Source organism: Narcine bancroftii, chromosome 2 (genome assembly GCF_036971445.1).
Source record: "Narcine bancroftii isolate sNarBan1 chromosome 2, sNarBan1.hap1, whole genome shotgun sequence".
In the NCBI taxonomy this organism is placed as follows: domain Eukaryota; kingdom Metazoa; phylum Chordata; class Chondrichthyes; order Torpediniformes; family Narcinidae; genus Narcine; species Narcine bancroftii.
This window is the reverse complement of record NC_091470.1, coordinates 248,279,001-248,293,290: the sequence shown is the minus strand read 5'-3', so window position 1 is coordinate 248,293,290 and position 14,290 is coordinate 248,279,001. Positions and strand designations below refer to the sequence as shown.

Sequence of the window (14,290 nt, the reverse complement as noted above, 5' to 3'; positions counted from 1 at the left end):
CCCGGCTCTGATACCTTTTGCCTGTCAGCCAGTCTCCTGCAGCCTGTGTGTGAATCTAGAATAGCTAGATTCTGCAGCAGAATGCCAGGCAGTGAGGATGCAAACTGAGCATCAAACTAGTTTGTCCCAGGTTTTGGATAATGAGAAAGATGATGTAAGTTCTGGAACATACAACGGTGTTTGAAAACTTGAATTTGGGGCTGCTTGTCACAAATGTAGGGGCTGCATCTGTAATGACAGCACTCTCGCTGTTGTGGACCTGCGGGGAGCGAAGACACAGCACCCCCACTCGGGATCCATCTGCCCAGTCCGACAGCTGTCTGCTCTTTATAGGCTTTACAGGGTATGTTAAAGGAGCTGATGTTGTTTTATTTTCAGATCCTGAGATCGTGGAGTCTGGGCTCAAGATGGTGATGCCTAAGTCCAGTAGCGGCCTTAAGGGGTTTGCAGACCCTGGAAAAGCAGTGGACTACCACAGGGCACCAGAAGATTTGGAGACTTCCCCCTCCCATTTGAGAAGGTGAAGCAAAAAAGACAACCCACCCAATGGTGACCACGGTGGTGGACCAGCAAGAGTCTTTGAGGTTGAAGAATACACAGGTGGGCAGGCTGTTGGTGAGTTGAGCAGGCTGCTGGCGACTGTGGTCAAGGGACATGCACCAAGCTGTGAACTGCTGGAGATTGGCTTGAGACTGGCTGAAGGGTACCAGGTATCGGAACCAAGATGAGAAAGGGTGCCCATGGCAATGAGGGCTTCCTGATCATATCAGAGGTTTGGATCTGGAGCTCGACTTGTCAATGGTTTGGATTGAAGGCTGTGTAGCTGTGGAGGCTGTGGGATTGCTGGAGGCAAATCCATGGACACTCAGTGTTTCTGGGGGTACTCTTTTGCTTCTCTTTCTCTGACTCAAAGGGGCGCCAGGCAATTTCTGCTGATGGTGAATCTTTGTCTCCTCTATGGTAGATTAAAGGAAATTTTATGTAATATTGTATGTTCTGTTTTATTACATGACAATAGAAGAAACTTGAATCTTGAGTCATCATTTGTATAGGAACATAGAATGTAAGCATCTAGGTCTGACACTCCAATGGTGTGCTGAAGAAGTGATGGTCTGTCAGAGTAGCACCCCTTCATATGAGATGTTCAACTATGATTTCATCTGTCCTTTCTGGGTGTAATGGATTCTATGGAGAACTGATTCAAAGAAGAATTGGGAGTTCTGGTTGAAGGGATTTTTATATGAAATATTAACCCCTGTATTCCCACCACAGGGGTTCTCTGACCTACTGAGTGTTTCCAGCATCTATTTTAGAACATGAAGGATCTCCCCAGTATCAATACCAATATTTCTCCCACTACCAACATCATCATAAAGATCATTTGACTGTTATCTGATCACTGTTGATGGGACTTTGCTGTGCACAAAATTGTCTGTCAAGTTTCCAGCAACCTTAATGAATATACTGTGTAAAGGATATATGTTAATATTAATATTTAGGTTAAAGTCAAGCTATATTTCATGTAAAAATGTCTCAGTAAAGTTATAGAGTTAACATTTTGTATATGTATTTTTCGTAAGTTAGTCGTGGGCTGGTACAGGGTCACCCACAGGTCACAGCCCATTTACAGAGAACCATTGTACTCAGAGAGAGAGTTCATTCTCGGAGTCAATGTGTCTGGAAAGCAGAGCCATAATGGAACAGAAGTGTTCTTAATTGAAACTCAAGCACCAGGTGGGTTCTTAAAAGCAATTCAGCCTGTTGAACAGAAATGAGGTCAGAGGTTGTTATGGAAAAGGAGTGGTTTTGGAAAAGGCAAGAGGTTTTGCAGAAATTAAACTAAAACTGCTAAAGATTTCAGTACATGGTTTCAAAAAATTGATATTGTCTCATTGATAATGTAATGACACATGATTTTGAGAAATATATTGATAAATTCAGAGATTTTGTATCAGTTCAGAAGTCAAGACCCTGTGCGACACACAGGAGTTGAACCCTAGTGAAAGACAGGAATGAATTACAGTAACCAGAATAGGTGTTGTTATGTGTTACTCCTAATAAAAGGGGAATACAAAAAAAGTGGATTTCAAAAGGGAGACCACTTTCTGACTGTTCTTTTGAAAATAAAGGGTGCATCTTCATCATGGAAGAAAACTGAAGTCAGTAAACTTGACCTCCTGGAAAGACAGGACTTGTATTATTCTTATCAATGGCTTATAAATAAGTGAGACCACTTCTTATTTGTATCCAGAAGATGATCACTCCTGTTTGAGGAATATCTCTGAAAGACAGCTTATTCATAGACAAGCAAGTTTAAAGAGATCTGAAACTATAATGTTGAAAAGTGTTTCATAATTACTTCTGAACTGTGATTTTAAAGGATCCTGAAGTCAACAAGATATTTGAAACTGGCCTTAAAAATTGACTTTTTCAGAATCAAGTTTAAACTGTAAAGGTTTTGGACTTTAATACACACACGCGTGCGCACTCTCTCTCTCTTACATTTGCACATAGTGGTGTTAAATTTAGAGTTAAGTTTAGAGATAAGTAAGAAATGTTAGGTTTTTAATTGCTTAATAAAAAATATTATTTTGAATTTACCATTATCTGGTTAATTTTCCATTGCTGATCCATTTTTAGTACTAATAAGGATTTATTAGTTCCTAACAACTGTACTTAAAATCTTCTTCATTGGCCAAAAAAGAATTTGAAATGACCCAAGGTTGCAAACCATCCTCTAAAATGGCCTCTTCTTTTTTAACCTTTAATAATTTAGTTCTAAAGCACTCTTTCCTTTAGTTCCACATTACACAGTAACTTAGTGGAATAGGGCAGAGGATTTTTCTACCACGTTCAAAAACTGTGGAATTCCAAATAGGAGTTCTGTTCCTAAATGGTTCAAATCCTTTACTAGTTTTCAATAATTTTTAACTTCAACAATACAATGTTAAAAGGAGGCAATTTATCATTTATAATAGTCTGAGATAATGTGAAAGGGAGCATGATCTAATACTATTTTTCCAGTACTATGTAGAAATATTACTGCATCTCTCAAGGAGTTACTAATGATCTCAGAGACAAGCAGGCAGATGGGACACAAGTGCTACTTTTCCTGAACAGTTGCTACAACTCTGAATGAAAACCGGTTATTTTTTTTTGTGTCCAATTCCAACTGATGGTTATTTAGCAGCACAAGTAGCTCACAGCTCACCCAAGGATGAGGCAAAATTATGCTTCATGATTATGTAATAAAAAGTTTGATTCCAAAACTGGTAACCCTGCTTTCAATTAGCACAAAATAAAGCCTTTTAACCCTTGTAGAAATACTATTCATTAATTTAAAAAAATCCAATTCTTTCACTCATGGTGGCTTCTTTCATGTTAATTTAGAGGCAGCTCTGTTAAAAAACAAATTTACTCAAATACCAACCATATAAGACAGGAGGGCAATTTGTAATTCAGATATAATGGTACATTCTTTTCCACAATTTGTTTTATTATTTGCGTGATTTTTCTCTTTTGCTTTTCTTTATTCTGCTCACTTTAAGTATGAATCAAAATGGACGTAAGTAAAATTGGCCTGACAGAGGGCATTGAGGAAATGATGCAGGAATGCAAAGAATTCTGTGTAGCATTTCTAAAGCACTCTTTTTTTTGGCAAATTCAATTCCTAACAGGAGCTGTTAAGCCTCGTGGTTTTATGCGTGCATCACATGACCTCTCACAAATTGCTATTCCAGCACAAAGCCAGAGAGCCAAGTTCTGCTACCTCCCTGGACTGAAAGCAAGGTATAAACTGCCAACCAGGCATTGCTGATTAAATTCAACAGATCAAGGGGAGGTTCAACTTTCACACAAATTCAGCCTACTAATGCTTTAGTGATGTTATTGAATGCCCCCTCATGTGAGGATACAAGGATTGAAGGAACATGGGGAACAGAAAGATGCTATTCAGCCCCTCCAACCTGTTCCATCATTCAATTATACTGTGACTGATATGTTTTATTATTTAATCTACCTCGTTTCTGTTATCCTTAATGTCTTACCCCAACAAAAAAATATTTGCCCTCAATGTGAAATGCTCAGAAGCCTTGACAAACTTTTGAGAGGAGGGAATTGTAGATTTCATCACTCAACACCACCCCCCCCCCCACATTGTGTGACTCACCATTAATGACTGACCAGTTTATAACCTTAAGACAATGTGTCCAAGTACTCCCTTCTCCCTTCCCCTCCTAATTATCCCATCAACTCCTTTGATTATCATCTTGCCAAGTCTAGAATTTAACCTTTTTAGCCTTTCGAAGTGCTTCAATGCTGCTCTGCCACCAAATTATGCATTCTGGAGTTAAACAAGGAAATCTGAAGATGCTGGAATCTACTGCAATACACAAAAGTGCTGGAGAAACTCAACAGGTCATGCAGCATCCATAGGAAGTATAAGGTAAAAGGAAGTAAAAGACCATGTTTGGGTCTCAACTCTTCAATAGGAATCAAAGGTATGCATTCTGAAGTGCAGCGTGGTTTGGTGTGCTCGATTATTTACATAGCTGTACAGTAAAACTCCTTGTATCAAACACCTATTGGGATTGGTTGATGCTGGATGTTTATTTTCTGGTTGCTTTACTCTTATAATGCCTACCTAATACACCTGCATAAAGAATAAAAGACAAAAATGCTATACTGTATTTGCACTGAAGAAATTTCACTTGTATAAATATATAAACCTTGAAGCCTTTTACTTTATTTTTAGTCACATTATTTGAAAACATTTAACCATCAGTACATCTGCAGGTTCCTCTCCCTCCACAGAGCTGCCTGAAAGTCGAACAATTACATTATAGATATTTAAAACCCCTCCCTTACTAAGCAGGGATAAGGAAACACTTCAAGAGAGTCACCCCAATGGTGAGCTGCATCAACCCAGTTTTTCATCCTGGGTGATGCCAATGCTGTTTCACACAACTTTATTCAAACAACTGTGATAAGCAAAGCACAACCAAGACACTCCATTGGCTAAATATCTTCTTTGTGTTATTTTATAGAACATTTATTTTTACAATTTTAAACTTATGTATTTTCACCTATTTATTTTATTGGCATTTATTTTACATTGTTTTATTTATTTTCCATGATTTTTTTTGCCAGTTGCTTGAATTCTGGACACCAGGGGTTTCACTGTATTTTCATTCCTGGATCCCAGACCCCACTAACTTTTTTTAAAGTTTAGTTTCAGCTAATCCTTTAATCTCCCTGTGTCTCCTCAGTTCCTGGTTGTAGGAATAAATCTCAGAGAAATCACAAGCTTTTGACTGAATTAAAGAGAAAAGTGTTATTTATGCTCCCACTTGGTGAGTACATCTGTTTCTGTGACAGATAGAAACAAAACGTCACAAAGCCATCACTGCTGAAATGCCAGTCTATTTGTCAGCCACACCAGTGATCATATCTGGGAAACATTTACCAGTGATTACACTAAAAGCCCATGTTTGATGCCGATGTTTCTGCACATTAACAATGGGTAAAGTTGTCAAGAAAAAAAAAACGTCTTTTCTCCCAACAGCTTTCATCAAATTCAAAACACAATAGGCAGCCAGACGTTCAATAAGGAACATGTCCATTTTCTCAGTGAAATGAAAAGGATGCGTTTTGATATGGATTGAAGGAGAAGCTAAGTAAGTGCCTGAGGGGCAAAGGAGGAGAAGGGAAATGTGATGGGATGAGGTGGAGCATGGTGGGAGAAGGCTTATGTTGAGCTGAATGTTCTGCTTTCATGCTCCAAGTTCTAAGGAATAACTAGCTGCTTAGATGGTCTGTTTAACCCTAATTATTTACTGCTGAATGAAATGTGGAAGGCATGTACACACGATCTACCAAATTAAGCTGATGAAAATCTCTGTGATGCTTAACCCAGAGTACCAACCACCCACTTAACCCAGAACTGGGCCTTGACAAGATCTTTCATCTGATATAAGGCAGACAGGTAGGTTGATCCTGGAGAGGAGGATGCTGCAGCACCGCTTCCATGTCTCTGCTCATTGCTTTGTCTTGCTGTACCTCTTCTCATTTCAGCTTCTCTCCCCCCATCTTTACATGTGGCGTTATAACAGACTGCCTGGTGGACTTGATGGATATTATTGCCCGGGTAGTATCCATGAACACAGAAAATAATTAACAAATACCACCCAACCCCCAATATGTCTTGAAGAACAGCAATCATAGTGAGGTGAATAATGGCTTGTTACATTTGTAAACCTGATCTGTGTTTCCCTTGAGGTCCTCTCACTGAATTAGTCCTTGTAACAAAGTGCATTCCAACCCAAGACTACTTTGAAAAAATGTGCTGATATAAAGTTATTGACAGGGAGTTGTCTCCATACCCCCTTTCACACTTGCCAGTGATCCCAGGAATCGAATGCCAATCGGCCTTTAAAGTGTCAAGTGTAAAAGCAAAATCTGCTCAACGCCGGCAGCAGATGACATCATCTCACGCCGGGGATTTCCGGCCTCAATCTCAATCCCCAGTGTCTGCAGATGTTGGCGTTGAGATCAGGCAAGTGTGAAACAGGCAGCAACATTGCAGGCACTTCCAATTAAAGAGAGAACAGACCAAATGTCTGGAATAAACCCTTGCAAGTGTGAAAGCGTTCAGTGTGCCAGTTAGGAGTGGTCTAGTGTGAAAGGCCAAACCTCCATTCCTATCCCGGGACACTGAACGGCCGATTTACTAGGATGCAAGTGGGAAAGGGGCTCGTGTCATTGAAGCTATTTTACAGATCCTAGCTTTGACACCTCCTCCCTGAGATTCAGGGCTTGTCAGATACGAATCAATGGACTGCATGACTTCTTGGCACATAAACAAATATAAAGGACTATGAATCCAACCAAGTCTCATAGCAGCAATGTTCATTACATGGTTAATGCAAAGTTCCCCTCATGTGTAGGGAGGGAAAGTAATGAGAATGTGGAGCAAATAAAAAATGGGATTAATATAGGATTAGTGTTAATAGATAGTTGATGGTTGGCATTGATTTGGTGGGTGGAAGGACCTGTTCCCCTGGTGCATTTTTCTGTTACTCTATAACAGGGACGAATGACCAGTACTGTTCTGTTACGTTCTATGTCCTATACACTGACAAGGAGCCAAAATTCAGAGAGGGTGAATTTAGTAATAAATCAAATGCAGAATGAAAAATTGAGGGAAAGAGATAATTGAAAAGAGACATGAGAATTGGAAAAAAATAAATAAAATGCAGCATTTTTAAAATATCCTAAAGAAAAATCACAACCTAAAGAAGTAAGACATCATTCAGAACAGAGCACTCATTTGGCAGTCACTAACATAAAGACATCATTCATATCACTGCAAAAAAAATTTAAAAAAGGAAAATCTAAACCCACTGCCAAGAAAGAAGCTGTTTAGTCATAAAAAGAAAAAGAAGACAGAATTCTTATTAGTGATAAGTCAACACATCTACCTTCATAATAAAATCAGAGATTATAAAAGTAATTCAAAAAGGGTCCCCACCATGTTTGAAAATTTACATTCAAATCAGAAATTGAGCATCTAATTTTCTCTAAGTTTAAGCATGACATGACATCACGTAGCCATTGAGCATGAATTGGCGGGATAATATCCACCATCTGAGCAACACCGCCCGCCTCGCCTTAAGAAAAATAAAGGCTAATACATGCAGTTCAGATGTTGTTAAAGTTAAGTCACTTACTCCAACTATACTAAATAAAGTAGTTAAGGGATCCAATAAAAAGTGCAGAGAAAGTTTGAAATATTTTGTTCCAATATTTCTCAAGGCTCTGGTATGTCCAGAACATATGAATTAATGAAGCATCTCCATTGCTGCATTTATCACAATAAAGAGATACATCCACATAAAAATGAGATCATTTAACTTTGGACATGTTACCCCTATGGACGACTTTAAATTGTAGGAGAGAGTGGTGGGCACATAAAGAAGAAATATTAACCAATTTAAAAATCACTTTCCAAGCTTCTTTAGGAATGGAAATCTGTAGGTTCTGTCCCCAGGCCTTTTTAATTTTATCTGAGGGAGTCTCTCTCGTTCCCCACAAGATTTCTAAAGTATTGATTATCTGAGAGTGACTTTGTTCATGAATTCAACTTCAAGAAAAATTCAGGAGCCTCAGCAGTCATAAAAATATTGTCGATATACATGCAGATAAACATACATTTTTGTACACACACACACACACACACACACACACACACACACACACACACACACACACACACACACACACACACACACACACACACAAGTGGATTGTCATATACATATAGTCATGAACTCACAGACATACCCATAATCATAAAAATATGCACACACATACACCAACTTTTCCTGGTATGAATCCTGGTATGAAGTTCATCTGCAATCAACTAGCAGGCCCACCAATAGGTCTACAGGCACTATGTTGGAAAGTGAATGTTCTCACCCCCAGAAGCGATCTAATCTGCATCTTAATCATTACAAAGGTTTGAATTTTATTTCCATTGTGGTGTGTCCATCTTCTGCCAATGAGAGGGCTCAGTTATTAATCTATTTCTTACAGTAATGAAAAGAAAGCAACTCAAAGTCATTTCTGCATGTTTTCATTGTTTTTCATTTATCTTCCAGGTACAGTAGTTCTTTTTCACACTGGGTGGCAGCTGATCTTTAGCAGCTAAACTCGGCAGCACATCTGTTAAGAAGAGAGTGTTTCAGCCACTGTGCAAAAATGAGCTGGCGCTTGGCCGCCTTGTCCACGAAAGGGCAGAGACCTATTCATCAAGGGCTGGTGGCTGCTGAGAGGCACTTTCTGTGGCAGTCTGAACCTCCAATGACTTTTCCAGGGTCTAGACATCTCATGATTACATCAGTCAACTTCTCGCTGAACTTTCTCTCACCCTGCTGACCTTTGTCTCAACCCAGGCAAATGCTGTTGTGTGACCCTACAGGGGCCTGACGACCAGCCAAGCTTACAGCCTCTTTTGCTACAACGATGAGAGCAGGCAGACTTTTTGGGCCAGACTGCAGTCACTTGCACCCTTACATATAAACTCAGTTCAAAATGACGATCACAATAGGTTATGATGAGCTGGAGGCTGAAGGGTGGTTATGATAGTATGAAGTGAATGAGCTTTTCTGAACATACAGTTCTCCCAAGAGGTCCTCAACAGGAATAAAAGAAGACAAAAATAATGTATAAATCCTATAAAAAGGAAAATAAAAACATTTATAACAAAAGGGATTCACAAGGCTTGACTCTATTTCTATTATACAGACCCCTCGTGGGAGCTACATTAAAGAGGAACTATTTTGCATAAAAATGGATTTCATACAGCACCGGTTAGATGAGTGACTAAAATGATAATACACAGCTGAAGGCATATCAATCAGCCAATGAAATAAAACCTGATGGGTTTCATAAAATTGGCTATTTTGTTTTTTTTTTATTGTAAATGATTTTGGCTGTGTAAACTGCTGGTTTCTTTATGAAGAGCTTCAAATGATGTGCGTAAATGTGGATCTCTCTCTTTCCTGATCCTAAGGAAGAACAAACAATAAGATAATTCTCCACAAGCAGGAATCCTAGCAATAACGCAACAAGCCCAATTGCAAACTCAAGGGGCTTTTGACAGCAGCAATTAAGGAACTTAATTAATGAATGACTAAAAGATGATAATATTTACAGTGCTGAAGCATTCTGTTTTGCATTTTCATTTGCATTCTGCAACGGAACATTTTGCTTTGCTTCATATCACTAAGATCTCTTCTTTGGCTTGGCTTCGTGGACGAAGATTTATGGAGGGGTAATGTCCACGTCAGCTGCAGGCTCGTTTGAGGCTGATAAGTCCGATGCGGGACAGGCAGACACGGTTGCAGCGGTTGCAAGGGAAAATTGGTGGGTTGGGGTTGTCTTTTGTCTAAGATCTATTAAAAGAATAATTTGGGGTATTTTTTGGACAAAAAAAATCTCCTTTACTTCTCAGGGGGACTAACCTCAATAGTGTGAAATCTAACTGTTGGTGAAGGCAGACTATTTCCAAGGAACAATTTCCTCGTGCTTTTGTAAGTGTAACTTCACATCAAAGTGGTAGATTAATTACTGATAAGAAGCTAATAAAATATTAATGGCTTTTCTAATTAACAATTTCCAGAGCTGATATTGGCCCGTCACCCATCCAGCCACCCAGTGAAATTACACATTCACTCCTGCATGGGGACCGCTTCGGTGCTAAGATGTGCCAACACCGTTTTGAACTAGCTCCTGAAGAAGGGCCTCAAGTATCAGCCACTAACTGATCGATGTCCCCCTTCGTAGCAGTGTTAGGGTGACCCTGGTTATTCACAACAAAGTGAATCGTTGGCAAACCTACCCCCCAAACTAGTGCACTAACCCACCAACCAAGTCTGAGCAGCATTTAATCTGCATGGCACAGACACACTGAGAGGCTGAACAATCTGGGGAAGGAAAAGGGTGCACCTTGATGGTGCTGGAGGAAGCAAGATAGAAGGAAGCTTGAGTGGAACATAAATCCTTGCATGAACTGGGCTGCTCTGAATGGAATTGCCTTTGTTGTATACTCCATATGATTAAATGAAGATCCGTGATTGCAGTGTCTGACATTAACCTTTCCTTAAATGCAGGGTTGGGCTGGGGGAAAGGAATGCTGACCCCTCTTCCAATAGTTATGAAGAATACTCATGCAAAACCTCGGAGAGATCACAAAGTTTATGTTGCTGTCCTCTTAATTTCCCATGCATGTCTCTGCCTCAAAAATGCAAGTCATACCCCACACAGTTCCCAATGGACCTCCTATACCTCACTATAAGTGACATTGCCTCAGTAGTGGAGTTAGCATCATAGGCTAATTGATAGCAGAACTCTGCCTTGGAGGGCTCTGATTTTTTTTCTACCAAGGTGGAACAATTTTCTACTCTCTAGATCGTTTTAGCAAGTAAACGAATCAAAAAAAGTGATGGTATAAAGAGAGAGAGAGAGTGTGTGTGCTGGAAGAAAGATGTCCTTAATGGAGTGAAGATTAATACCCATGATAGTGCTGGCCGAATTTATAACCCTCTGTAGCCTGTTCCTGTCCTGTGAATTAGCACCTCCATATGACCATAAGACCGCAGAGCCCACCTCACTGACAAAAGGCAAAGGAAGAAAAACCCAGCTCCCAACCCCAACCAACCGATTTTCCCCTGCAACCGCTGCAACCGTGTCTGCCTGTCCCGCATCGGACTTGTCAGCCACAAATGCGCCTGCAGCTGACGTGGACATTTACCCCCTCCATAAATCTTCGTCCGCGAAGCCAAGCCAAAGAGAAGATGAGTCAGTGATGCAACCAGTCAGAATGCTCACCACAGTATAGCTATAACTGCAGAAATTTGTAAGATCCTTTGGTAACATAAATCCCTTCAAACTCAACAAAATATAGTTGCTGGCATGCATTCTTCATGGTTGTTTTGACATGATGGCCCCAGGATAGGTCTTCAGAGATGTGGACACACAGGAACTTGAAGTTTCTTACCCTCTCCACTGCTGACTTCTCAATGAGGACTGGTTTGTGTTCTCCTGGCTTCCCCCTTCCTGAAGTCCACAATCAATTCCTTTGTTTTGCTTACTTTGAGTGCGAGGTTGCTGTTGTTTCACCATTCAACCAGCTGATCTATCTCACTCCTGTGTGCTTCCTCATTGCTGTCTGTGAATTATGCTGATGGCTCTGGTGTCATTGGCAGATTTGGAGATGGCATTTAAATTGTGCCTAGTGACTGACTAATATCAGCCCATTATTTTCTTCAGCGAGTAATTATACTGATGGAAATGAACTGCAAAACAGATCACGTTCGCTGCAACTTTCAGTTATTTGCACATGTAACATTTGCAAGTTAAGTCCTCTACTATATCACTTAGACAGGTTTCAGGCCACTATCACATTGTTGTTTGCGGGATCTTTCTGTGCACATTTCTACTTTTATATTTCTGCAGCAATAATACTTGTTTGCAAAAGATGTCATGTAAATGTGAGTTTTTGTTTTAAAAACCACGATTGGATTAGTTGTGATTTCTTGTTCACTTTCATTGGGGCAACCGTTTTATTTTTTCTCTCAGGGGTCTTCAATTTTTTCATCGAACAGAGATTAGATGGTTGATTTGATAGAGTTCTTAGTGAAGTGATGGAACACACCAGATAGAAGCAGACAGGTATGAGTGGTTTGAACCAAGGGGACAAGTTATACAACTGAATGAAATGAAGAGCAAGGAAATAACTCATTTACCCCCAAGGATGAGAGCAGAGACCACATCGGATAAATGGTCAAGGGACAGGAGGCAATTAAACTGCTACAAAATTATGAGATGATCTTAAGATAAATGCAACTGACTTACGGATCAGACAAATTGTGACGGACCCATAATATTTACTTTTATTAATTGTAATAATTTGCAAATGTCAGTCAGCGTATTTGATTCTAGGGTAAAAATATCTCAAGCAACATAAACACATGTATATTTTTACTTTATTTAAGTCACAGCATTAAATCTTGTCTGTGAAGTGTTTACCCTCAGTGACTATTGATTCTTCAGCACACATCCCTGAGTGCACTGCAGAACATTGTTCTAGTCCAGGAATGTGATTTGTTGGCTTCATGGTGGCTGCTGTAGATATCTTGGGGTTTGGGATTAGTTGGACAGAGAATCCAGGATTGACCAAAGAACCTGGGAGGAGCAAGAGGGAAAGTATGTAAACCAGGGGGCATCAGCAAGGCTGGAAACTGCAAGAGTAGGCATGATGGAAACTGGACACCTTAGCAGCATCCAGGAGAGAGCCCAGAGATTGGGCAGAAGCTGGAGACCCCAGGAGCAATTGAAAGGGAGGCCAGTAACCAGGGAAGCAGTGGTGGGTCTGATGATCTGGTCCACTATGTTTAATATCAATGATTTGAGACAATCTCTGCAAACTTGCAACTACAAAAATTTTTAAATATAACTGAATATAAGAGGAGTCAGGGCACATAAAAGGGGTTTACATTTACACTATACCTTTCCTATTCACTTTACAGCCAAGGAAGGTAGTGGTACAGCCACATCAAATAAAGGAAACACACCAACCAAATAAGATAGAGCAATCTCCCACAAATAGCAATAAGAAAGACATTGATCAGACAACTTGTTTTAATTGTTGGGCAGATTAGTGCAAAAACCCTTTCCTATGTGAAGTTGAGCCACCATATATTTTCCATCCAGCTGGATGTTATTTGGTGATCTCAATTCAATGGCTCATTTGGAAGACAGTAGATCTACCCTTGACACTACAGCAGGATGGTCAAATCTAGTGTGGTCAGTTCTTGATAACAGGATTTGAACTCACCACCATCTAACTCAAAGAAAATAATACTTATTTCATAACTAGAATAGATAACAACATGGGCTGCTTGCACCAGCTATCAGTGTAGAGAGTTTCCAGGGCCATTGAGGAACTTTCTCTCTTGTGGAAACTCTGTTTATGGCCCTCACTGCCCCAGCAAGAGAGAATTAATCAGGGTAGAGGAAGCAGTCAGCAGAAGCGGATGGTGAGTGCATTGGAATACTGACCTCTCTAAGATTTGTGATGCAGCCTTACCCCTTCATTAATATTAGTATTATTATTAAATCTACTTTCATCATCAATTTTCATGGAGATCGCAATAAATTGCTGCAGAAATCACTCTGATCTATTCAACCCACCTCCAAGACCCCTTTCACTTGGCATTTCATATTAGTTGAGCTATAGATCATTAAAATTATCAAGAGGCTGAATGGCCTTGCTCCTTCCACTTTTGGTCTTAGGAGTTCAGTAAAGCTAAAGATTCCATGCACTGAAAAGTAGGTAGGTTATTTAATTACTGTAAATACCCTGAGTGTAGGTGGCTGAGAGGGGGTTCCAAGTTGATGGGCTTTTGAGAGAGAATAGATTGTCAGGAATTAGTGAAGAAATGGGACTGAAAGGATTGCTCTGAGAGCCAGCAGATTCATTGACAAGCCATATCTCCTCAGACTTATGAGAAAGTAGAGGCATTGGTGGGCCTTCTTCATGGATACCTTGATGTGCTGGCCTCAGGAGATGTCCTCTGATATCTCAGGAACTTAAAGGTACTAACCCTTTCCACTTCTGCTCCTTCAATGAAGACAGATGCATGGTCTCTCAGCCTCCCCTTCCTAAAGTCCACAATGACCTCCTTACTGTTGGTGACGTTGAGACCAAGATCATTGTTCTTGTACCATA

At 40.0% G+C, this 14,290-nt stretch overlaps 1 protein-coding gene across 1 annotated transcript in view; it reads right to left on the bottom strand.

The window, feature by feature from the left end:
* tshz1 (teashirt zinc finger homeobox 1) overlaps positions 1 to 14,290 on the bottom strand; it is a 229,795-nt gene that overhangs the window by 73,875 nt on the left and 141,630 nt on the right. The gene's annotated exons all lie outside the window — the stretch shown is intronic.